Raw genomic sequence first — 25,561 nt, forward strand, 5'->3', positions numbered from 1 at the left:
CCTCTGCCATCACAAAAATTGCAAAATTTGTGCCCACACCTCCCTCCTCAGCTCCATCTAAGACCCCAAAAGAATCCTTCGCATTTGTCAGAGATTTACCTGCCCTTCCGTATATGTAATTTACTGTATCTGTTGCTCCCGATGTGGTTTCCTCTATATTGCGGAGATAGGACGCTTACTTGTAGAACGCTTCAGAGAACATCTACAGGACACATGCACAGAGCAACCCTACTGCCACTTGGCCGAACACTTTAACTCCACCTCCCACTCCCCCAAGGACAAGCAGGCCTTGGGTCTCCTCCATCACCAAACACTTACTACCCACTGCCCGGAAGAAGAATGCCTCATCTTCCACCTTGAGAGCCTCTAACTATATGGGATCAATGTGCATTTCACCAGTTTCCTCATTTCCCCTCTCCCCATCTTATCCCAGATCCAACCCTCCAAGTCAGCACCACCCTCTTGACCTGTCCATCTTCCTTCCCATCTATCCACTCCACCCTCCTCTCCAACCTATCACCATCACCCCCATCTCCATCTCCATCTACCTACCGTACTCTCAGCTTACCTTCCCCCTGCCCCCCAGTCCCACCCCTCTCCTCTTTCTCTCTCAGTCCCCTTGGCCCACAAGTCTCATTCTTGATGAAGGGCTTATGCCTGACATGTCGATTTTCCTGCTCCTTGGACACTGTCTGACCTGGTATGCTTTTCCAGCACCACACTCTTGACTTTGATCTCCAGCATCTGCAGTCCTCAATTTCCCCCAAAAAAAATGTATAATCATTTCCCAGCTTCTGATGAAAGGTTATCTACAGTCCACAAAAGACTACAGATTTGTCTCACCATTAAAGGGATAATTAGCTTTTCAAGCTTGAGGGTGTGGGATCATGCTCAAATAACGTCTGGAATCAGTGAGTGGCAAAAACAGCCTCTTTTATTCAGCAATCACAGCATAACTCCGAGGTTGCAAGAGAATCCCGAAATACAGTTCTTCCATATATTAATATTCCATTTCAATGGTGCTACATTTTTTATCTCTAGTACACAAAGGTTTGAAGGGCTTCTGTGCTGGGAGACAGGAGATGGGTTAAAGCATGTTCCAAGTGCTGGCTGCTGCTTCTGATGGGACGTCTGTCTGGTCTGCTTGGATAATTAGGAGGTGCTGATCCTTTTGTCTTTTAAGTTAGTAAATTGAATTAAATTGAACTTATTGTCATGTGTATAGAGGCACAGTGAAAAGCTTCGTCTTGCGCAGCCTATATGCTCTAAATAAGTTTAAAATTGTACCTATTCTTAATAAAGGAATATAGGATATTAAACTGATTACTGTAGTTGGATTGTGAGGTTTATTTACTATTTGCCGATATGAGTTTCATTCATTCATGCAATTTCATGGAAGCGCTGTTTAAAGGGATAATGGCCCAGTTAAAAAGTATTTAACAGGTACTTAATCTATCCAACTATTTAAAAACAAGGACTGCAGATGCTGGAAACCAGAGTCTAGATTAGAGTGGTGCTGGAAAAGCACAGCAGGTCAGGCAGCATCCGAGGAGCAGGAAAACCAATGTTTCGGGTAAAAGCCCTTCATCAGGAAAGGGCTTTTGCCCAAAACATTGATTTTCCTGCTCCTTGGATGCTGCCTGACCTGCTGTGCTTTTCCAGCACCACTCTGATCTAGCCCCTTAATCTATTCAAGTCCAGGAGATGGTTGGTAAGGGCTGATTGATATTATAATGTTTTGTGGAGTCTTGATGGGAATGGTATTGTTTATGAGATGGTTGGTGAGGGCTGATTAATACTATAATGTTTTGTGGAGACTTGATGGGGATAGTATTGTTCTGTATGCTACACTTACTCAGAGGTAAACAATGATAAGGTGTGAAAATGCAGTACTGTAATGGGTTTGAAAGGGTTGTTTTTAAATTTGGATACTACAGAACCATGGTTTCATGAATGAATGAATGAAACTGTGTTGTAGTAAATAATGGGTTAGTAAAGGGTTATGAATGAATGAACGAACAGGAATCCGGTATTAATGAATATAACAAGCTGATGAGTGAGTTAATAAAGATAGCCTATAACACAACATCTCACAAGGGGAACCACTCTGCAAGAATGAGGAAAGGTGATGAGACGGGTATCTATGAATTACTTCAGTAAGGATGGGATTTGAACCTCTACCATTGGTGTTATTGTGCATAAAGCTCTACTATCCAAATTAACTGAAGGGTCATGAATCTGAAACATTCAGCGTTGTCTCTTGCTCCACAGACATTATCTAGCCTGTCAATATTTCCAGCATTATTTGATTTTACAAAGAAACTTATATATCTCCACATAGGATTTTTCAGCCTTTGACATTTTTTTAAAAGTTCATTCATTGAATGTGGGTGTCACTGGCTGGGCCAACATTTATTGCCCAACCTTAATTGTCCTTGAGAAGGTAGTGGTGGGATGTCTTCTTGAAACATTGCAATCCATTTGCAGTAGGTGCACCCACAATGCTGTTAGAGAGAGAATTTCTGGATTTTGGCCCAACAATACTGAAGGAACAATGACATAATTCTGAGTCAGGATGGTGAGTGGCTTAGAGGGAACTTGCTGGTGGCTGTGTAGCCATATACTTGCTACCTTTGTCCTTCTCGATGTTAGTGGATGTAGGTTTGGAAGGTGCTGTCCAAGGATCTGTAGATGGCATACACTGCTGCTACTAAGCGTCGGTAGTGACGGAATGGATGTTTGTAAATGTGGTGCCAATCAAGCTTTGTCTTGGACACTGTCAAGCTTCTTAAGTGTCTTTTTAGATTAGATTAGACTTACAGTGTGGAAACAGGCCCTTCGGCCCAACAAGTCCACACCGACCCGCCGAAGCGCAACCCACCCATACCCCTACATTTACCCCTTACCTAACACTACGGGCAATTTAGCTTGGCCAATTCACCTGACCCACACATCTTTGGACTGTGGGAGGAAACCGGAGCACCCGGAGGAAACCCACGCAGACACGGGGAGAACGTGCAAACTCCACACAGTCAGTCGTCTGAGTCGGGAATTGAACCCGGGTCTACAGGCGCTGTGAGGCAGCAGTGCTAACCACTGTGCCACCGTGCCGCCCAATTGTTGGAGCTGCACTCATCCATGACAGTGAGGAGTATTCCATCACATCCTGACCTGTGCCTAGTAGACGTGGATAGACTTTGGAGAGTCAGGAGGTGAAGCACACCACTGGATTCATAACTGCTGATCTGCTCTTGTAGTCACTGTATTTATGTCGTTCCAATTCATTTTCTGGTCAATGATAACTCTCAGGATGTTTATGGAGATGTATCCAGTGATGTTAACACCTTTGAATATCTGCTGGGTAAATGCTTAGAAGCTCTCTTGATGGTGTTGGCCATTGCCTGGTGATATAAGTGTTACTTGCTACTTGTTGACCCAAGCTTGGATATTGATTTTGGTGCATTTGAACATGGACTGCTTCAGCTTTGAGGAGCCGTGAATGGTGCTGAACACTATGCAATGACCTCCCACTAAGCCTTTTGCTCTACCATCCTCATGGTTGCGTACCACATCTTGCCTCACTAACCCCAACCCCCGACATCACTAACCCTGCATGATCTTTCTCATAGTTACTCAGTCATTGAGGACAGCTCTCCCCCACGCCAAAAATAACTGCCGTACCACCTACTTTAATCTTCCTAAATACCTACTTCTCTCTCTCATTCCAGGAATAAAACAGCCTTCAAAAGTGCAGAACACTGAACCTAGGAGGATAGGCTGCCTGACATTCAGCACCCCATCCTTTAGGTGGAGAGCATCCTTTCTCTGATCGCCCCTAGTTGCTCGCTGACTCTTTCCAAGCCCTGGATTAGTATTGGAGGTCACCAGGACAAGTTTTCTTCTTTTGTTCTGCACCAAATTGCAAGACAAAACAGAAGTAAAAGTCAGTTCTCCTTCCCCACTCCCCATGGTCCTGCCTTTATGAGTTGCTCCCTGCACAGCCAACTCATTTTCAACTATTCACTTTTTTTGAGTACTCAACCTAGAATTTATCCCTCTCTTGGTTTATCATCAGCTGTCTCTTTGTTTGCCTATCCTCATTTTTTTTTTGCTCCCACTCTCTGGAATCCACTTCTGAGTACAGTCCTCTATTTGCAACCCTTCCACCCCATTATCAGTGTAAATACCACCCTTTCCAAGCTATTGTCGGTTCTGATGAAGGGTCACTGGAAACAAAGAATTCACTCTGTTTTTCACTCAAAAGATGCAACTAGACCTTTTGTGTTTCTCCAACACTTTTGTTTTTGTTTTCAGAAGGAATATGAGCCTGGTATCTCTGGCCAAAGAGGCAATCTGCAAAAAGACAAGTCAAGGCTGGGAAAGGCAGGAATGCTATGAACATCCAGGTAGGTTCACAGATGGAGCCTGGTCCATGCATGTGTCCTTGAGTGTACAGTGCCATTGCTGCAGCATTACAATGCTTAAACACAGTAATAAAGTTCAGAAGTATCCTGTAAGTGAGAGTTCTTCAGGCCTGGTACCTGGTGGATGTCAATGTTCTTGGATGGGAGGTATGCCTGTCTGGTGCCTCTGGAGCATACCTGAGATGATTGTGCCCTGCGTCCAACATAGAGACCACTTGAGGCAACGGTGAGCTGACTTTTTGTCAGACACCACCTCTGGCTTCTATGTTAAGTTTTTTCAAAGTCATGTTTGTTTGACGAGTTTGATAAAAGAGAATGTTAATGCAGTCAACATTGGGCAATCAATGGGGTGTTTAACAAGCAGTAATCCCCCTTAATTTGCAATTTACTGACAGCTAGTGAGAAACTCGCTGCGTTGCCAGTGAAAAGCAGAGAAGATAGTGTAAGATGTTCCTGATGTCAAGATGGGCCTCAATGGACTTCTCATATGATTCTGGTTCACATCTTGTCATCGCCTACATCACTCAAAACCCCAATAACATTCGCCTAGCATCAGGCAGTTTCTTGACTAGCTGGTGAGATGGCTCTCCCAATTTTGCCACTAGCCCCCAAATATTAATACAGATGTCAATAGGACTGAGTTTATTGGGTCATTTCCAATGTCCTGATTGTTAACAGGTAGTCTATGCAGTTTTATTCTTTCTTTTGAGATTTTTTTTAGCAGCTTTACCAACTGAGTGACTTGCTAGGGCCATTTAATTGGGTAGCTAAGAGTCAACCGCATTGTTGTGGGTCTGGAGTTTTAGGTAGATCTGATCAGGCGAGGATGGGAGATTTCCTTCCCTAAAGAATTTTAGTGAATTAGAAGGGTTTTATGACATTGGACAATGGACTCATGGTCATAGCATTACAATTACAATCAGCATTAAACGACTAATTCAGATGTTATCTGCTGGACATAATTTATTCTGTTTAACTTTCTATTCCAACATGTTTTTCATTACATCTGCAGTTTTGAGATTGGGACATATTTCCTACCCAATGGGCATATCACTTTACTGAAGTTCAAACTTACCAAGTTATAGCAAAGAACATCTTAGAGAAGATGAAGAGAGGATCGGTTATTTTATTTTTAATAATTTTATGAAATATTTTATAATTGGTCCTGTGAAGAACCTTTGTATCTTCAAAGGTGCCAAATAAATTCAAACTATTGTTGCTGTGGTTACAGATTTCATGCCCATCAACATAACTGATTGTCTGGAATATCTTTAACGTACAATATCTAGTTACTTTATAGCATGACTTGGAGAAGGGGCTATGGTATAACAATTGATTCTTTATTGTGTGTGCTGGTTGCTAGGATCATGTTCATGTCCCAGCCACATTGATTTTGTCTCCTAAGAGATGGATTAAGATTTACTCTCATATGACATGGTTAGATGCCAATGAACAAGCAGGATATTCGACACAAAAAGTATATTAATGAATATAATGTCACATTCAAACTGAGATTTACTTCTTCCCTAATACTAGAGCAGTAGGAGGAATGTCCCTAGTGTGATTTGGGATGGAAACAGAAAATCTTTGGACAAGCTTAGGTTTACAGACAGTGTAAGACGAAAGTCATTCAGCAGAGTGGTGGAGTTCATTCCTGATGAAGGGCCTTTGCCCGAAACGTTAATTTTTCTGCTCCTTGGATGCTGCCTGACCTGCTGTGCTTTTCCAGCACCACTCTAATTTAGAGTTGTGGAGTAGTCAGGCCTCCTATTAATGAATTCAAGGATGAAAGACAGAGACAGAGATGGAATCGGATAATGTTACATCCTTGTTAAGCAAAGATATTAAGGGCTATAGAACCAAATCCAAAAGATAGAGTTAAAGTACAAATCAATTTCTTTAGAGTGTAGGAGTCTATGGGAGGATCTTATAGAAGTGTATAAGATCATGAGAGGCATGAATTGGGTGAATGAACTCAGGCTTTCTCAGGGTTGGGGAATCAAAGATTAGTGGGCATCAGTTTAAGCTTAGAGGGGAAAGAATAAAAGGGAACGTGAAAGGCAACTTTTCTTACACAGAGGGTGGTACACATATGGATTGAGCTGCCAGTGGAAGTGGGTGAGGTGGATACATTCTGAAAATGTGTTGCTGGTTAAAGCACAGCAGGTCAGGCAGCATCCAAGGAACAGGAAATTCGACGTTTCGGGCCAGAGCCCTTCATCAGGAATTCCTGCTGTGCTTTAACCAGCAACACATTTTCAGCTCTGATCTCCAGCATCTGCAGACCTCACTTTTTACTCGAGGTGGATACATTAGCAACATTTAAAAGGCATTTGGACAAATACATGGATAGGAAAGGTTTAGAAGGATATAGGCCAAGTGCAGGGAAATGGAGTTAGTATGGATGGAAAGTTTGGTCGGCATGGACCAGTTTGATCAAAGAGCCTGTCTCCATGCTGTAGGACTCTATGATTCCATAACCATGATCTGTAACTGTATGAGTGGCAGGTGGAGTTTAATTTTGGTAAATATGAGATGCTGCATTTTGAAAAGGCAAATCAGCACTTATACAATTAAAAGCTCTTTCCTGAAGAAGGGCTCATGCCCGAAACGCCGATTCTCCTGCTCCTTGGATGCTGCCTGACCTGCTGCGCATTTCCAGCAACATATTTTCAGCTCTGATCTCCAGCATCTGCAGTCCTCATTTTCTCCTTATACAATTAACAGTAAGGTCCTGGGAAGTGTTGCTGAACAAAGAGACCTTGGAATGCAGAGTCATAGTTCCTTGAAGGTGGAGTCACAGGTAGACAACATAGTGAAGAAGACAATTAGTATGCTTTCTTTTATTGGTCAGTGCATTGAGTATAGGAGTTGGGAGGCCATGTTGCGGCTGTACAGGACTTTGGTTAGGCCATTATTGGAATATGGCGTGCAATTCTGATCTTCCTGCTATAGGAGGGATGTTGTGAAACTTGACAGGGTTCAGAAAAAATTTACAAGGATGTTGCGAGGGTTGGAGAATTTGAGCTATAGAGAGAGGCTGAATCGGCGGGACAGTTTTGCCTGGAACGTTGGAGGCTGTGGAGTGGACTTATAGAGGTTTATAAAATCATGAGGGGCATGGATAAAGTGAATAGCCAAGGTCTTTTCCCTGGAGTGGGGGTCCAGAGCTAGAGGGCATAGGTTTAAGATGAGAGGGGAAAGATTTTAAAAGGGACTTAAGGGACAACTTATTCACACACTGGGTATGGAATGAGCTACCAGAAGAAGTGGTGGAGGCTGGTACAATTGCAACATTTAAAAGGCATCTAGATGGGTATTTGAATAGGAAGTTTTTAGACAGATATTGGCCAAATGCTGGCAAATGGGACTAGATTAATTTAGGATATCTGGTTGGCATGGACAAGTTGGACCGAAGAATCTGTTTCAATGCTGTACAGTTATATGACTCTGAGTACAGTTTTATATGAATAACAGTACAGATCAAGGTATTGAACTGAGTTTTTAAAAATTCATTCATGAAACATGGCATAATTGGTTGGGCGAACAATTATTGTCCGCCTCCTAATGCCCTAAATCTGATTGGCTTGCTAGGGCTATTTCAGGGGGGAAAATGAGGACTGCAGATGCTGGAGATCAAAGTTGAGAGTTTACTGCTGGAAAAACACATCAGGCCAGGCAGCATCCGAGGAGCAGAAGAATCAACGTTTCGGGCAAATACTCTTCATCTGGAGTCCTGATGAAGGGCTTATGCCCAAAATGTCGATTCTCCTGCTCCTCGGATGCTGCCTAACCTACTGTGCTTTTCCAGCATCCCACTCTCTACTAGGGCTATTTCACAGGACAGTTAACCTAATAAGGGTGTGGAGTCACATGTGGGCCAGACCAGGGAAGGATGGCAGATTTCCTCCTCAAAATTACATTGGCGAACCAGGTAGGTCTTTACAATAATCAACTGTAGTTAAATAGGCTTTTAATTCAAGAATTATACTGAATTCAAATTTCATCATCTGCTCTAGTGGGATTTAAACCTAAATCCCCAGAGCATTAACCTGATGTTCTGGTTTACTCCTCCAATGAAGCTACCTCTACGTCACTGCCTCCCCTCACTCCTCCTGTACTTATGACTCTCATAATGTTATAAAAACAAAATCCTCCTTTTTCACCTTAAAAACCACTCTACCTTCATTTTAGTCACCAGTATTTATTTAACAGATTAGTATGAATTAAGAAAAAGAAAGTTCTCTGACTTTCTGATTGTTTCAGACTCCACATTACTTCAAACATACAGAAGTGGTTGCCAAGCAAACGCCTTCAGAACAGTCCTTCTTCAATCACTTCAAATGTGGATCACCATGGCGACAGGGAGTTCAGGCCAAGGAACGAACTGAGACATAACTGTCCAAAAATAATGAAAAGCCAACTTGACATTGCGTGTGCCACCTATTGCTTTACAATGAATCAGCTTGTTCTGTTGATGTTTTGCTTTGCACTCTTTATTCTCTGAAGTTTCTCTGCCTCTCAGCTCTTAAGGGGCTGTAGTACTTTAACATGGCATTTCCCTTACATTGCTTCTCATTTGCTGTCTATCTAAGGTGGTAAAAAATAACCTCAAAAGCAGAACTTGTAGTTTACCAGGGTAGAACAAACTGAGCTTGAAGCAATCATCACTCGTAGTAGTGGTATGTGTTTCTGTATGTGACGAAAATTAATTCTGTTTCTACAAAATAGAATTGTTAACACTTTTGAAGACCTGATGGCCAGTACGTCTGTGATGTACCTTTGTAGATACAATATGATCATTATGGATTGACTGTTCCTCCCTTCTCCAGCTATAGTACAGCATGCAGTAAATTGTGCTGTACATGTGATATAATTCCGTGTGAGAATGGTTGTTGGGTTCATATATCTCTCAAGTAGCTAGCACACTAACAAATATCTCAAAAAGCTGCCCACAATTTCCAGCACTTTTGAATGTATTGGAAATTGCAGAAATGTCACTGGCTGTGTATGTGAACAGAACTTCAAAAGAGATTGTTCATTAAAAACAAAATTAATTTCTTTGGGCGTACAAAGAGAGAGAATCATGACGACACAGTCAATTAAATTCATGCCGAATCCTGGATTAAAAATGATATTAACACATCTTACAATAAACTTGTACAGATCAAACAAAATATCCTATTGTACCTGTCTTACAACTGTTTGATTGGTGTGAATTTAGATTATGATGAAGTGCGTTACCGGTATGTCAGCAGGTATTATAAGTCTTTCAGCTGACAAGGCTAAATGTTACACCATATATGCATCAGTAATACATGGATATGCTTCATCGATGAAGAAAGAGTTTTCCAGCATAGCTATAGTGTTCTTAATTACTGCAAATATATCAAAGCCCTCAAAGCCAGTGAAGGGCTTTTGGAAAGTGTACCCACTGTCTACAGTTAGAAACATGACCTTCAACTTGTGAAAATAAGTTTCTACAAATGACAATGAGAGAGATGACAAAGTAGCTAACTTCTTTGTGACATTGGGTGAGTGATAAATTTACCAGGACACATGTAAAATACTCCTGTTCATCTGTTGATATTCTCAAAACAATGTACCTTACTGTGGACAAACATTTATTGAATTACACTACCCTACATTATGACAGTGGCCAACATTTCTAAAATAAAAGTATTCATTGCCCATAATGCACTTTGGCATTTCCTGAAGTCTGAAAGTGCTTTATGAATGCATGACTATTTTGTTTTTGTTTGTATAGAACATAGAAATGTACAGCACAGAACAAGCCCTTCGGCCCATGATGTTGTGCCGAGTTTTAATCCTAATGTCAAATATAATAACTTAACCTACAGACCCCTCAACTCATATGTAGATGTTCAGCAGTAAATGTCCCTAATGACTCTGCTTCCACTACCACAGCTGGCAACGCGTTCCATGCATTCACAACTCTCTGCGTAAAGAACCTACCTCTGATGTCTCCTTTATACCTTCCTCTTAATATTTGGTTGTAATATTTGTTGTTTTGATGTTGATTGGAGTTAAAGTAGTCAAAGTCTGTAGCTGTTTAGCTTGTGCAGCAAACTTTTTGATTCCAATATGAATTTGGTGTGCATCTGAGAGATGTATGAAATGTTTCTTTTTGATTGTGGGGTGAGAGATTGAATCAGAAATGCTGTAGCTTGAAAGCAAAGCAGATGTAACATAGTTTAGCAGCAAAGATTGAAAGAGGTGTAAGCAAGACAGTGACAAGAAAGCAATGTCTTTATAGAGAACGTATGACCCTTGTGATCTTTGGTTTCATTCTTCTGATTGGAGCTAGAGAAAGATTTTATGGAGTTCCAAACTGAAGCAGAAAAACAAGGTTGGGCAGCATTTGAGGCCAGAGGAACAGAGTTAATGGGCTTGATTTTCAGATACCCGTGGAAGCATGATCAGGTGGGCACACATATCTGTCTGATGCCTCTGGGATACACTGCAATGTGAGGGTGTGGGGTGTGGAAGTGGCGATGGAAACACTTGGGCCTTCAACTTGTCCACAAAGCTCTTTGAGGAGCTGCTTGATGGGTTTTACAAGACCAGAAAGTGAATCTCAAATCACAGATTTACTAACCCTTTTAGTTTAGTGCCTGTTAGAGCAAACCTTTCAGGAGCCATTAAGTCATTTTAATGGGTTTACTACCTTCTTGTTGACTTTTGACCACTCATTTGTCATGTGAAGTGGCTGGCTCTCTCTTTTCTTTTCTCTTTGTATTCTGCAAGGCAGTGACAATCGCAATCATGGCTGCCATCTGCCTTTGAGACCTATAATTTGGTGTGAGCTCCTGTTTCCAGTCAGAAACAGTAGAGTGCTGAACTTGCCTCCAGCCCAAGAAGATGAACTGGATTAGATGAGTACTTTGTCTCTGCAATGCAAGCATGGCATAAGATCAGGGCTTGATTTCTGATCCTGACCAGGCTGAAACTTTCAGATCTGTGCCCTGCTAGCTGAACAGAGAGAAGTTAGAAACATCATAGGTTCTGAGCAAATGAATTGGATGGGGGAGGTGGCAGAAGATTTGTGATTATGCAGAACGCAGGGCAAATTAATTGGTAAAATTTCATGGTACCAAAAGCAAAGTAATGGATAAAGTTTAAAAAAAATGTGTCTAGATGAAGTGCAAATGGCTCGATAGCAGCTATTCCAATACAACGTAAAGAGATTAAGAAAGAAACATAAGAACACAATCAACTAAGCAAAATGCATAACATGACAAGGGTCCAGAAATTATGATTTAAAATTTTGAATTCAATGTTGAATCCAGAAAGCTGTAACATGTCTATTAAATTCCCAATCAACAGAATTGTGTCAAAAGATGTAGCTAGAAAGACTTATCTTAGTAGTTGACACGACAAATATTTTTATAAGTTGATCTAAAACATAGCTGTTGTAGAGTTAGAATGAGTTCACGTTAAATGACCATTTATGAAAATCACATGTTTCATCAGATGTGCTTGCATGGTCAGAAGGTCAAGAACATAAGGTAAGTAGTGAGCAAACTTGAGTTGTCAGTGTGTGAGGTTTCTACTAATTGAATAGGATGTTCAAATGAAAGCTCATGGCTCATTTTCAACCATCAGCACTGGAGCAATTCAGCTCTCCAAACCGTGTCAAAACTGCATCTTTAACATTGTTCTGGGTTATCCTGTAGGGAGCCGTTTATGCAATGCAGGAAATATAAAAGCAAAGGGGGACTTTGATTTAATTTTTATATGTGGAAATGGGTGGGTGAGTTGGGAGAAGGATGCAGAGATGTTTTAGTGTGAATTGGACAAACTGAGTGAGTGGGCAAATGCATAACGGTTGCAAAATAATGTAGATAAACGTGAGGTTATGCTGTGTTAGCAAAAACAGAAAGGTAGACCTTTATCTGAATGGCTATAATTTGAGAAAGGGGTATAAGACACTTGGATATTCTTGTGCACCAGTCACTGAAGGTAGGTGTATAGGTGCAACAAGCAGTAAAGAAAACAAACGGTATGTTGGCCTTTCTAGCAAGAGGGTTCAAATACAGGAGCGGTGATGTCCTGCTGCAATTTTACAGGACCTTGAGACCACACCTGGAAAACTGTGTGCAGTTTTGGACTTCTAATCTGAGGCAGGAATTTTTTGCTATAGAGAGAGTATAGGGAAGATTTACTAGACTGATTCCCAGGATGGCAGGACTGACATATGAGGAGAAATTGAATCAGTTGGGATTATATTTGCTGGAGTTCAGAAGCATGAGGTGGGGATCTCATGGAAACCTAAAGTTCTAACAGGACCAGACAGGATAGACGTTAGCTGGGGTGGCCAGAACCAGGGTCACAGTGTAAGGATAGGGGGCAAACCCTTTAGGATTGAGATGAGGAGAAATTTCTTCATCCACAGAGTGGTGAGCCTGTTGAATTTGCAACTACAGAAAGCCGTCAAGGTCAAAACATAATATGAATAGTGGAACCAGTTCGAAGGGCTGAATGGCTCAATCCTTCCTTTTTTATTATTATGTTTCTATGTTCCTCAGTACATGATCTCTGCAAGGGCAGAATGGGAAAGTATAGAATTGGAACCAATATGCACCTCCCAACTAACCACTGCAGTTTCAACTTGTTCCTACTTGCAGAAACATCAGTTAACATCCATCACCTGCATACATTCAAATACAATTAGTGCGAATTTAGCAAGTAGTCTCACAAATAAGTATTTTATAGGCAGTTTAAACTGGATTGCGACAGTGTCCTTGTCTACATAGTTTACAACTGGGTCGCCTTACTTCTGTAACCTCCTCCAGCTCTACTATACCTCCAAGAGTCATCATCACAGAATCATAGAATCTCTACAATGTGGAAGCAGGCCATTCAGCCCCTCAAGTCTATACCAACCCTCCAAAGCATCAGTATGTCTCACCCAGACTCTCTCCCCCTGCCCTATCCCCATAATCCTGCATTTCTCATGGCTATTCTATTTACCCTCCACATCCCTTGACACTTTCGGACAATTTAGCATGGCCAATCCATCTAACTTGCACATCTTTGGACTTGGCACATCTTTTATTCTAGCCTTGCAAGGATCTTTTCTGACCTTTGCTCCACCATTAATGGCCATGCTTTCCACTTCATAGGTTCTCTCCATACATCTCTGCACCTTTCTGTTACTTTCTCCTATTCTATCATGTTAATTAGAGCATCTCTAATTAAATAAACTCTTGGCTACCCATCTTAATGTCTTATTACATGGTTCAGTGTTAACCTTGTCTGATAACTTCCCTCTGAAGCATTTGAGAGCATTTTACTATATTACAGATATGGCACATATGTAAATTGATGTTTCTGTGAAATTATTTACTGTTACTATAAATGTCTTTTGTAAACAAATACTATCAGGCTACTCATTTTGCTTACAAAGTCTTCAGATTTAGAAGTCACCAATTGCCTCTGATATTTTAATGTTATTAACAAGGGGAACTGATGATGGCCAAATTGGATGATAAAATCCTGCCTTGCACTTTCTGTGTGTTTACACCAATCAGTGCACAATCAATAGTAACAACTTCCAGTAGCTGATCATGCACACGGCACACATGAGGTCAGAACTGTAGGTTATGCCACTGTCATTCATTCGTTTATCAGGACCACGTGGAGCTCTCCCAGATCGTCCTGTCATTACTACTATGAAGAGAATGCTTTTGATGTGTTTATTGGCAAATTTCCCAAAATTGAAGGAACTATATTGATTAAGTTTAGATCTGGGATCAATAAATTTACTCAAAACTCCTAAACACATTAACTCAAATCCAACAATGGCTTAGCAGTTCAGTGCACGAAGCATAACAAACAGTAAAAGCCAAGATCATTACAAAGGAAGGAAAAGCTGTCATTTATTTATCACCTGAGGATGGTCCAAAGTGTGTTACAGGTAATGACGTAACCTTGAAATTCAGGAAATGTGATTGTCAAATTGTGCTCAGCAAGATCTCACACCAGTAAGATATTTATTAGATAATCATTTTTATTCAATGAATGATAAATATTGGACACTGGCAAAAAGTCCCAGCTTTTCCTCAAAAAACTGCCATAGGATTTTTTATTAAGAGCATTATTAAGTAACAATAGGGCATTATACCCCATATGCTAAACAATACTTACCTCTCAACAGTCAATGGATATCTGCTCATTAACACTGATTGCAGAATCTTGCAATGTACAGAACAAAACAAAGAACTGTAGATGCTGAAGATCTGAATCAAAAACAGAAATTGCTGGAGAAAATGAATAGGTCTGGCAGCATCTGTGGAGAGAAAGCAGAGTTAAAGCTGTGAGTCATAGAATCCCCACAATGTGGGGACAGGCCCTTCAGCCCAAGTCCACACTGATCATTCCACCCAAACCCATTCCCCTACCCTATTATTCTACATTTACTCTTGACTAATGCACCAAACTACACATCCCTGAACCTATGGGCAATTTAGCATGGCCAATTTACCTAACCTGCACATTTTTGGATTGTGGGAAGAAACCAGAGCACCCAGAGAAAATCCACACAGGCACAGGGAGAATGTGCAAACGCATACACAGACAGTGGCCTGAGGCTGGAAATGAACCCAGGTCCCTGGTGCTGTGAGGTATCAGTGCTAACCACTGAGCCACCATGCCACCCCACAAGTCCAGTGACCCTTCATTAGAACTGATAGTTGATAGGAACAGGTGGCATTAGTGCTAATGACATGGAAAGGGGGGGGGGGGGCGCACAAAGGAGTGAGCGAATAGATACAATCAGACCTCAGAGAGAGAGAAAAAAAATTAAGCTAACAAAGGGTTGGTTGATAGTAAGCCAGGAGAAAGTAAAACTGATATTAGGGAAAATAGCTAGGTGAAAATAGGGGCTGTGCTGAAGGCTGTGTCATGACAGAGTCTCTAGTGTTGGGCTCAATAAAGGGCACACAAGGAGGTGATCAGACTCTAAGGTTATTGACATCGATATTGAGTCCTGAAAGTTCTAGGGATTACAGGCAGAAGATGAAATGTTGTTCCTCCAGTTTGTGCTATGTCTCACTGGAGAACTGCAGCAGGCCCAAGACAGAGATGTTGGTCAGGGACATGGTGTTGTGTTGTACTGGCAGGCAACTGGAACTTTGGGATCATTTTTACAGGGAGAATGTAGGTTCTGCAAAGCAGTCATCCAGTCAGTGTTTCATCTCCCCATTGTAGAGGAGATTTCATTATGAACAGTTATACATAAACTGGCTGCCCTGTTTCATGTGTTCCAACATTAAATACTTCTTGAAGCATACTCAATTGACTATAAAGTATTCTTAGACAGCCTGAGATCATGAAAAATGCAAGTCTTTCCTTGACTTTATTCAACAGTATACAACAGGTGATAATACATACTTTTCCTGAATTTTATTTTCATTAATGTTAACATGACCTTAATAGCCTATTTTCTATTATCTATTTCACACTATCTAACAATGTCAAACAAAACTCCTTTGTGTCAAGATGCTTTGGTCTTCCTATCTGGTTGAGTGCATTTTCTGATTGAGCAGGATGAAGATTATTATATCAAAAGCACAGAAAAACTGTATTTAGAGGCTGGGTATCCTGTGGTGAGTAACTACAGTCCTCACATTTTATGTGAATATTATGAGCAAGAGGGTAGCTAGGGAAAGGGTAGGTCCCCTCAAGAGCAAAGGAGGGAATTTATGCACGGACCTGGAAAAAGTGGGTAAGGTCCTCAATGAAGACTTCACATTGGCATTCACCAAGACGAAAGACATGGATGATGGAAAGATTTGAGAGAAGTATGTTGATATTCTAGGACATGTCAATATTAAGAAGTAGGAATTGTTATGTCCTCAAGCCTGATGGGATCTATCCCAGCATACTGAGGGAGGCACGCAAGGAGATTGTTGGGGGCCTTGACAAAGATCTTGGTATCCTCATTAGCCATGGGCAAGGTACCAGAAGACTGGAGAATAGCTAATGTTGTTCCCTTGTTCAAGAAGGGCAACATGGATCATCCAGGAAATTATAGTCCAGTAAGCCTTACATCAGAGGTAGGGAAATTGTTGGAGAAGATTCTTAGCGACGGGATTTATTCACATTTGGAAAGTAACGGATGTATTAAGGATGGTCAGCATGATTTTGTGTGGAGAGGTTCTGTCTCACAAACCTGTTTGAGTTTTTTGAGCAAGTGACCAAGATGAATGTTGAGGGTAGGGCATTGGATGTTGTCCTCCGTGAGCTTTACTAAAGTATTTGACAATGTCCCTCATGGTATTGGTCTCAAAGATTGAGTCACATGGGATAAGTTGATAAATTGGATACATAATTGACTTGGTCAAAGAAAATAGAGGATAGTTGTGGAAGGGTATTTTTCTGACTGGAAATCAGTAAGCAGTTACGGTCTGCAAGGAGTTCTGATGTTTGTGATTTATATAAATGACATGTATGAAAACATTGGTAGTTTGAATAGTAGTTTTCCAGATGTCATGAAAATTATTGGAGTTGTGGATAATGAGGAAAATTGTCAAAGGATACGGCATGATATAGAGCATTTGGAAAGGTGGATGGAGCAATAGCAGATGGAATTTAATCCAGCCAAGTCTGAGATGATGCATTTTGGGGGTTAAATGCAGGAGGAAAGTACACAGTAACTGGCAGGACCCTTAGGAACATTGAATTGCAGAAATTTTGGGGTGCAAGTCCAGAGCGCCCTGACAATGGCAATGCAAGTGGATAAGATGGTAGAGATTGCTTATAGAAAGCTTGCCTTCATCAGTTGGGGCATTGAATGTAAAAGCTGGCAAGTCATGTTGCAGCTGTATAAAACTTCAGTTAGCCAACATTTGGAGTATGGTGTGCAGTTTTGGTCGCCACACTTTAGGAAGGATATGGAGGCTTTGGAGAGGGTGCAAAAGAGGTTATCACAATGTTGCCTGCAATGGAGTGTATTAGCTATAAGGAGAGGTTGGACAAACTTGGATTTTTTTTGCTAAATTTTCAGAGGCTGAAGGGTGACCTGATATAAGTATATATTATATAAATTATGAGAGGCATGGATAGGGTGGATAGTCAAAATCTTTTTTCCATGATGGAAACATCAAATACCAGGGGCATAGATTTAAAGTGAGATGGGAATGTTTAAAAGAGATGTGTGAGGAAATTTTTTTCTGTGCAGAAGGTGTTAAGTGCCTGGAACTCATTACTAGGGAGGAGTTACAGTAGCAATGTTTAAGAGGCATTTTGATAGGCACATGAGCAGGCAGGGAACAGAGGGATACTGATCATGTGGAGTCAGATAGGATTAGTTTAGAATGGCATCATGGTCAGCATGGACATGGTGGGTCAAAGGCCTGTTCCTGTGTTGTATTGCTCTATGTTCTTTAGTTTCACTGTCCACCATCTGCAAGGCACAAGTCATAAGTTTGATGAAAAACTCTTCACTTATCTGGATGGGTACAACTCCTATAACAGATATGATATTGGGCACTACCCTAGATGAAACAAAAAAAACAGTAGCAGAAGTAGCTATTTAGCCCATCAATTAGCAGCTTGCTTAATTTGTAACCATTCACTAGCTTAAACATTAATTCTCTCCCTTAGCAATGTACAGTGGCAGCAGTGTGTGGTAACTACAGATATGCTGCCACAAATCACCAAAGTTTCCTCAGTAACACTTCCTAGTGCCTCAACCACTACCATCTAGAAGGATGAGAGCAGTGCATGCATGGGAATAACACCACCTGCAAGTTCCCCTCCAAATCCACTCCCCATGCTGCTCTGGACTACACCACTGTTTCTTCACTGTAGCTAGGTCAAAATGTCCCTCTCCACCAGCTTCTCAACGGCAATTAAGGATGGGCAGCAAATGTTGGCCTTGCCAGTGGCACACACATCCCATGAAATAAGCAAGATTGCCAGTGCAAGAAATAGCATGGATAACCTGGGAGCAAATCTTTGTTTATTTTCTCCAAGAAAGGAGTTAGTTATCTTACAACTGATCAGATATGGAAACACCAATGTTGCTCCCAAGTCTCTTTTCCTGTTTGCATCAGAGGAACAAGACAAGTTGTAAATTCTTTTTTAGAAAATGTTGAGAGGATTTACATTCTCTTTCCTCATCCATGACCTTCAAACAAACTACATTCTTGGAAACCACATGTTTTAGAGCCCAGCATGACTACAGTGCTGTCAATGGTTTTTTAAGCTACAAGAACAAGAGGCATTAGGCTCCAGAGAAATTCTGATGACAACAGCTTGCATGGATAGAAATACACAGGGAAATGTGAGCCAAGTATTGGGAGCAGTGGATGTTGTGGAAAGATTACCAAGGGAAATAACAATAAGGGTTCCCCCACAGTGGCTCAGTGGTTAGTACTGCTGCCTCACAGCGCTAGGGACCTGGGTTCAATTCCTACCGTGGGTGACTGTGTGGGTTTCCTCCAGGTGCTCAGGTTTCCTCCCACAATCCAAAGATGTGCAGGTCAGGTGAATTGGCCATGCTAAATTGCCCATAGTGTTAGGTGCATTAGTCAGGGGTAAATACTGTATAGGGTTAGGGAATGTGTCTGGGTGGGTTACTCTTTGGAGGGTCGGTGTGGACATGTTGGGCTGAAGGACCTGTTTCCATACTGTAGGGAATCTAATCTAAAACTGACTTTTAACAAAGGTGTAAATTTTAAAGGAACAGGAGTTATAGAACATAGAACATAGAACAGAACAGGCCCTTCAGCCCACAATGTTGTACTGACCATTGATCCGCATGTAAGGTAAACCTAATGCACAACCCTCAAATTTCTGCGACCATATGCATGTCCAGCAGTCTCTTAAATATCCCCAATGACCTCACTTCAACAACTGCTGCTGGTAACGCATTCCACACAACTCACAACTGGCTGCTCACAACTCTCTGCGTAAAGAACCCGCCTCTGACATCCCCTCTATACTTTCCGCCAAACAGCTTAAAACAATGACCCCTCATGTTAACAATTTCTGCCCTGGGAAAAAGTTTCTGGCTATCAACTCTATCTATGACCCTCATTATCTTGTACACCTCAATTAGGTCTCCTCTCTTCCTTCTTTTTTCCAATGAAAAACGTCCGAGCTCAGTCAATCTCTCTTCGTAAGATAAGCCCTCCATTCCAGGCAGCATCCTAGTAAACCTCCTCTGAACCCTCTCCAAAACATCCACATCTTTCCTATAACAGGGTGACCAGAACTGGACACAGTATTCCAAGTGCGGTCTAACCAAAGTTTTATAGAGCTGCAACAAGATCTCACGGCTCTTAAACTCAATACCCCTGTTAATGAAAGCCAAAACACCATATGCTTTCTTAACAACCCTGTCCACTTGGGTGGCAATTTTAAGGGATCTATGTACCTGCACACCAAGATCCCGCTGTTCCTCCACACTGCCAAGCATCCGGTCTTTAATCCTGTACTCAACTTTCAAGTTCGACCTTCCAAAATGCATTACTTTGCATTTTTCCAGGTTGAACTCCATCTGCCACTTCTCAGCCCATCTCTGCATCCTATCAATGTCCCGCTGCAGCCTACAACAGTCCTCTATACTGTCGACACCTCCAACCTTTGTGTCGGCTGCAAACTTGCTAACCCATCCTTCAATCTCCTCATCCAAGTCATTAATAAAAATTACAAAGAGTAGAGGTCCAAGAACAGAGCCCTGTGGAACACCACTCACCACTGACTTCCAGGCAGAATATTTTCCTTCCACTACCATTCACTGTCTTCTGTCGACCAGCCAATTCTGTATCCAGACAGCTAAATTTCCCTGTATCCCATTCCTCCTGACCTTCTGAACAAGCCTACCATTATGAAATGTCCAGGTCACAGAATGAAGGCACCACGACTTTTTTTTTTACAGCAGGGACATTCAAGGTCAGCTTTGCAAAATTGGAGGATGAAGGACAGGTAGCAGAATTAAGATGGGACAGTGAACGAAGATGAAGCGTTTAAATACAATATTTTTGGCACAGGAATTGTTGGTGAGATGGTGGCGATGGTTCCACTGGAGGATAGGTCTGGAGTGACTTGTGTCAGTATAAATTTTAGTTACAGTGGATAGAATGGTGGTATGCCTCTTCTTGAAGAAAGGAGACAACCTGCCATTTAACGGACCTTGCCAGCCCTCATTTAGGTCTGACAACAAGCTGTGGGAGAATCATTAACAAGCTAAATTATTGGAGGTTTGGTTTGGGATCATAGGTGGGCTGGGATCCAAGAAATTCTGATCCTTCAGACCCCTCAAAGTAATTCAATATGCATATTTGATTGAAGGCCTTTAATCTGGTCAGAGTGGGCAAAGGTGTCGGCTCCAATCAATGCTGATCTAAAATGGCAAATAGTCTCTTCCATCATAAATCCTCAGTTTCTGTATTAGAAGGGGCCTATTGCCTGAAAGAAAATAATACATAAAGCACCCGTTGGTCAGTCTCTTTCAAAATTGTCACATTACAGGTTTTACTGGAACAGTGAAGCAATCAATTCCACTTTGAGGTCATCACTGCCCCGTTGGTCCCCAAAAGGGCCCCACTGAACCTAAGCATGACAAAAGAATGACATCATAGGTTCTAAAAAGAGACAGTGCATGATAGCAGACGATGACACATCCCTCCCAGGTCATCTCAATGCCTTCTATGCCTGCTTTGAGCAGAATTTTGGCGGAGAGGTAACATCTATTTGGACAAGTCCTGATGAACCTATTCCAACAGTTACTGCATCAGAGGTCAGATCAGTTTTCCTTCATGTGAATCCAAGGAAACCAATGGGACCAGATGAATTACCAGGCCATGCACTCCGAGCATGCAGAGATTAACTGGCAGAGGTCTTCTCAGACATCTTCAACTCCTCCCTGCAGCAGGCCACTGTCCTTACCTGTTTCAAGAGGGCTAACATCATCCCTGTGCCTAAGAAGGCTCATGCAGCATGTCTCAATGACTACTGCCCAGTCTCCCTAACTTTGGTCCTGAGGTGCTTTGAAAGGCTGTTCATGGCATTAATCAACTCCAGCTTCCCCACTACTCTTGACCCATTCCAATTTGCCTACTGGGCCAACAGATCCACGTTGGATACCATATCACTTGTCTTTCACTCCTCCCTGGAACATGTTGACACCAAGAACAGCTACGTAAGAATCCTACTCATTGATTACAGTTCAGCCATTGACATTATTATCCCCTCGAGACTGATTACTAAACTTAGTGATCTCAGGTTAAGCCCACTCTCTGCAACTGGATCCTCAGTTTCCTGACCCAAAGGCCACATTCAGTGAAGTTTGGGACAATATTTCATCGTCTCCATCACTCAACACTGAGCCCTCCAGGGATGCGTATTCAGCATCCTACTGTATTCACTGTATACCCATGACTGTGTCGCCAAATAACAGACTAATGCCATTTACAAATTCACTGATGATACCACCATAGTCGATCGAATCTTAGATGGCGACGAAACAGACTACAGACGGGAGGTGGAAGACCTGGAATAACAGTGCACTGAGAACAACCTAGCTTTCAATGCCGGCAACTCAAACCAAGGAACTCATTATTGACTTTTGGCTGGATGTTACTCATGCCCCCCTACACATTAACAGCACAGAGGTGAAATGAGTGGAGAGTGTCAAGCTCCTGGGAGTGGTCATCTACAACAAGCTTTCTTGGACACTTCATGTGAACATATTGGTTACAAAGGCCAACAACATCTCTTCTTCCTCAGGCATGACAGTGAATACCTTGCAAAGTATCACTACCTGGTATGGCAACTGTACCATTCAAGATCAGAGTCAGTTACAGAGAATGGTGAACTCGGCCTGGACAATAGGCCAACCTCCCATCTATAGAATCCATCTGCCAGGTCCGCTGTCAAGGAAAGTCCGCCAGCATTCTCAAAGATCCATCCCACCATGGCAATGTTTTTCTACAACCTCTACCATTGGGGAGAAGATACAGACGTCTGAACACATGTGCTATCTGGTTTCAAAACAGTTTCTACCCTACTGTTGTTAGAGTACTGAATGGACTCACTAACTCTTAACATTCGCATGTACCTGTGTTTTTGTTTTGCTGCTGTTACCTATTATTTACTTATCTTTGCTACTTAACTCTGTGACCTGCCTGTATTGATCACAAGTCAAAGATTTTCACTGTGCCTCAGTACACATGACAATAAATTCAATTCAATTCAACATTGCTAAGGATTTCAATGACAGAGGGACTTGAGGGAAAGGCGAGAAAGGGCAGTGCTGTGCAGGTGATCATGAACAGGATATGTAAGAATAAAGTTACATATTGATGTCTTATTGAAAATCAAGCATAATTGCTTGGGGCTGGGGTGTGACTGGGGCGGCACGGTGACTCAGTGGTTAGCACTGCTGCCTCACAGTGCCAGGGACCTGGGTTCAATTCCAGCCTCTGGGCAACTGTCTGTATGGAGTTTGTATGTTCTTCCTGTGATTGTTTGGGTTCCTTCCCACAATCCAAAGATGTGTAGGTCAGGGTGCTAAATTGTCTGTAGTGTCCAGGAATGTGTAGGTTAGGCAGATTAATCAGGGGTAAACGTGGACTAATAAAGTAGGGGAATGGGTCTGGGTGGGTTACACTTTGGAGGTTCGGGTTGGGCTGAAGGGCCTGTTTCCACACTGTAGGGATTCTGTATTTACAAAAAAACTGTGCATGTTAGAGCTTCAATGTTACACTATGTTAACTGTCCACTGAGAAACTGCTAACCACTGACAATAGTGAATCTTGCTTCAGAAGAAAACCAGTGAAGTCACAATGCACTTTGCAGCTGAATGAAGTACTTATTTTGATGAAGTACCTTTTGAAATGTATTCAGTGTTGCAATGCAGGAAGTATGACAGCCACTTTGTAGACAGCAAAATCTCAATAACAGTAAAGAGATAATGACCATCAGGATAAAGAATGAACAGGGATAAACCCTCCCCCTCCCCCCATTTCTTTGAGAATAGGATATTTCATTTATACCTGAGGTCTCAATTCAAAGTCTCAACTGAAAGGCAGCACTTTTGGTTGTGCACACTTCCTGCAGTATAACACTAGGAGAGTCAATCTCAAATTATAACTCCAACACTGGAGTGGGATTTGAACTTGTGCTCTTCGAGTGACCCACTGAGAATCAAGAGGTGGTACTGAGCTGATTAGGGTTTGACAGTGTGTAGACTGTAGGAGGATAGGAATTCTCAGGTAGCCCACCACCTTGGGACTCAGCACGTCTGGCGACATCAATAGAGATAAAAACAGAGTGAAAACTTTCAAGTTCAGTAAGACCATAAAAATCAGGAACAGGGGTAGGCCATTTGGGCTCTCAAACTTGGTCCACATTCAGTAGGATCATGGCTGATCTGACATTCCTCATGTTCACTTTCCTACCTTCACCCTTTCACCCTTGATACCCTGACTGATCACGAATCTACCTCAGCATTAAATGTACACCAAGACTCTGCCCCCCACAGCTGTCTGTAACAAGGAGTTTCAAAGACTCACTCTGGGAGAAGAAATATCACCTCATCTGTCTTAAATTTGCACCCGTTAATTCTGAGACGATACCCTTTTGACCTACACATTCCCATGAGTGGAAATATCCCTCAGCATTGACTCTCAAGCCTCTTATGAATCCTATATGTTTCAATGAGTTCACCTCCCTCTCTTCTAAATGAGTAAAGTTTCAAACCATTTAGTCTTTGGTTATAAAACAATCCCTTCATGCCAGAGATCATCCTAGATAACCATCTGTGCCAAGGTTTTTTTTCCCAGGGTAGCAGAGTCCAAAACTCATGGGCATAGGTTTAAGGTGAGAAGGGAAAGATTTAAAAGGGACATAAAGGAGCAACATTTTCATATAGAGGTTGGTGCGTGTATGGAATGAGCTGCCAGAGCAGCTGATGGAGGGTGCTACAATTACAACATTTAGAAGGCTAGGAAAAAGTGAGGACTGCAGATGCTGGAGATCAGAGCTTAAAAATGTGTTGCTGGAAAAGCGCAGCAGGCAGGCAGCATCAAAGGAACAGGAGAATCGATGAAATGAATCCTGAAGAAGGGCTTATGCCCGAAATGTTGATTCTCCTGTCCCTTTGATGCTGCCTGACCTGCTGCGCTTTTCCAGCAATACATTTTTAAACATTTAAAAGGCATCTAGATAGGTACATGAATGGGATGGGTTTAGAGGGATATGGGCCAAATGCTGGCAAATTAGACTAGCTATGATGTGGAGGAGCTAGTGTTGGACTGGGGTGGACAAAATGGAAAATCACACAACAACAGGTTTATTTGGAAGCAGTAGCTGTTGGAACACTGCTCCTTCATCAGGTAGTCTGAGCTGAGACATCACCATTTTTAAAAATAAAACCTCAAGTAATTTTGAGAATGTGACTTAAAAGAAGTCGTGTGATTTACATATTAATGATCCAAAACTGGCAACCATTCTAAAAGATTAAAGACTTAACAGCAATCTAGGATTGTTCAAGATATCATTTCAGTTGCATGACACTATAAGCTTTTGCTGAAATTCTGCGTCTTATGGTCCAGTTCCACAACCACCTGATGAAGGAGCAGCGCTCTGAAAGCCAGTGCTTCCAAATAAACCTGTTGGACTATAACCCGGTGTTGTGCGATTTTTAATTAAATGAGACGAGATCAGTTTAGGATATCTGGTCAGCACAGTGAAGTTGGACTGAAGGGTCTGTTTAGGTGCTGTATAACTCTATGACTCTGAACTGCCTCCAGTGAAATGACATAATTTCTTAAATAAGGGGACCAAATGGCTTCTTCTAAAGAGGCACTCAGTCTCCTCTACTCCTGCCGGGTTTCTCCAGCATTCTCTGTGACCATTCTGGACTTCGGCGAAGATGTCTGGGGGAGACCCTGGGCCCGGGGGTGGGCTGAAAGAAAAGCAGCCTCCTCCCCACACACACACACAAAAGATTGCGGATGAGGATGACTTCATTCCAGCCAATAATTGGGATGTGCCGGCAGGTTCGAGTTGATTGGTTCCCACTAGAGGTCGGTCTGGAGCTTTTAAGGCGTATCTCTGACGGGGGAGGGGGAATGGTCACTTTGCTCGCCGGCGTAAGAATG

At 42.0% G+C, this 25,561-nt stretch overlaps 1 long non-coding RNA gene across 1 annotated transcript in view; it reads left to right on the plus strand.

The window, feature by feature from the left end:
• The window catches only part of LOC132825162 (uncharacterized), a 29,043-nt gene extending 19,501 nt beyond the window's left edge, over positions 1-9,542 (plus strand). The window contains exons 2-3 of the long non-coding RNA XR_009645761.1: positions 4,315-4,406; positions 8,691-9,542. This is a non-coding gene — a long non-coding RNA (uncharacterized LOC132825162). The remainder of the gene's footprint in view (positions 1-4,314; positions 4,407-8,690) is intronic.
• The last annotated feature ends 16,019 nt before the right edge of the window (positions 9,543-25,561 follow it).

The sequence above is a fragment of the Hemiscyllium ocellatum genome, chromosome 20 (genome assembly GCF_020745735.1).
Source record: "Hemiscyllium ocellatum isolate sHemOce1 chromosome 20, sHemOce1.pat.X.cur, whole genome shotgun sequence".
Classification (NCBI taxonomy): Eukaryota; Metazoa; Chordata; class Chondrichthyes; order Orectolobiformes; family Hemiscylliidae; genus Hemiscyllium; species Hemiscyllium ocellatum.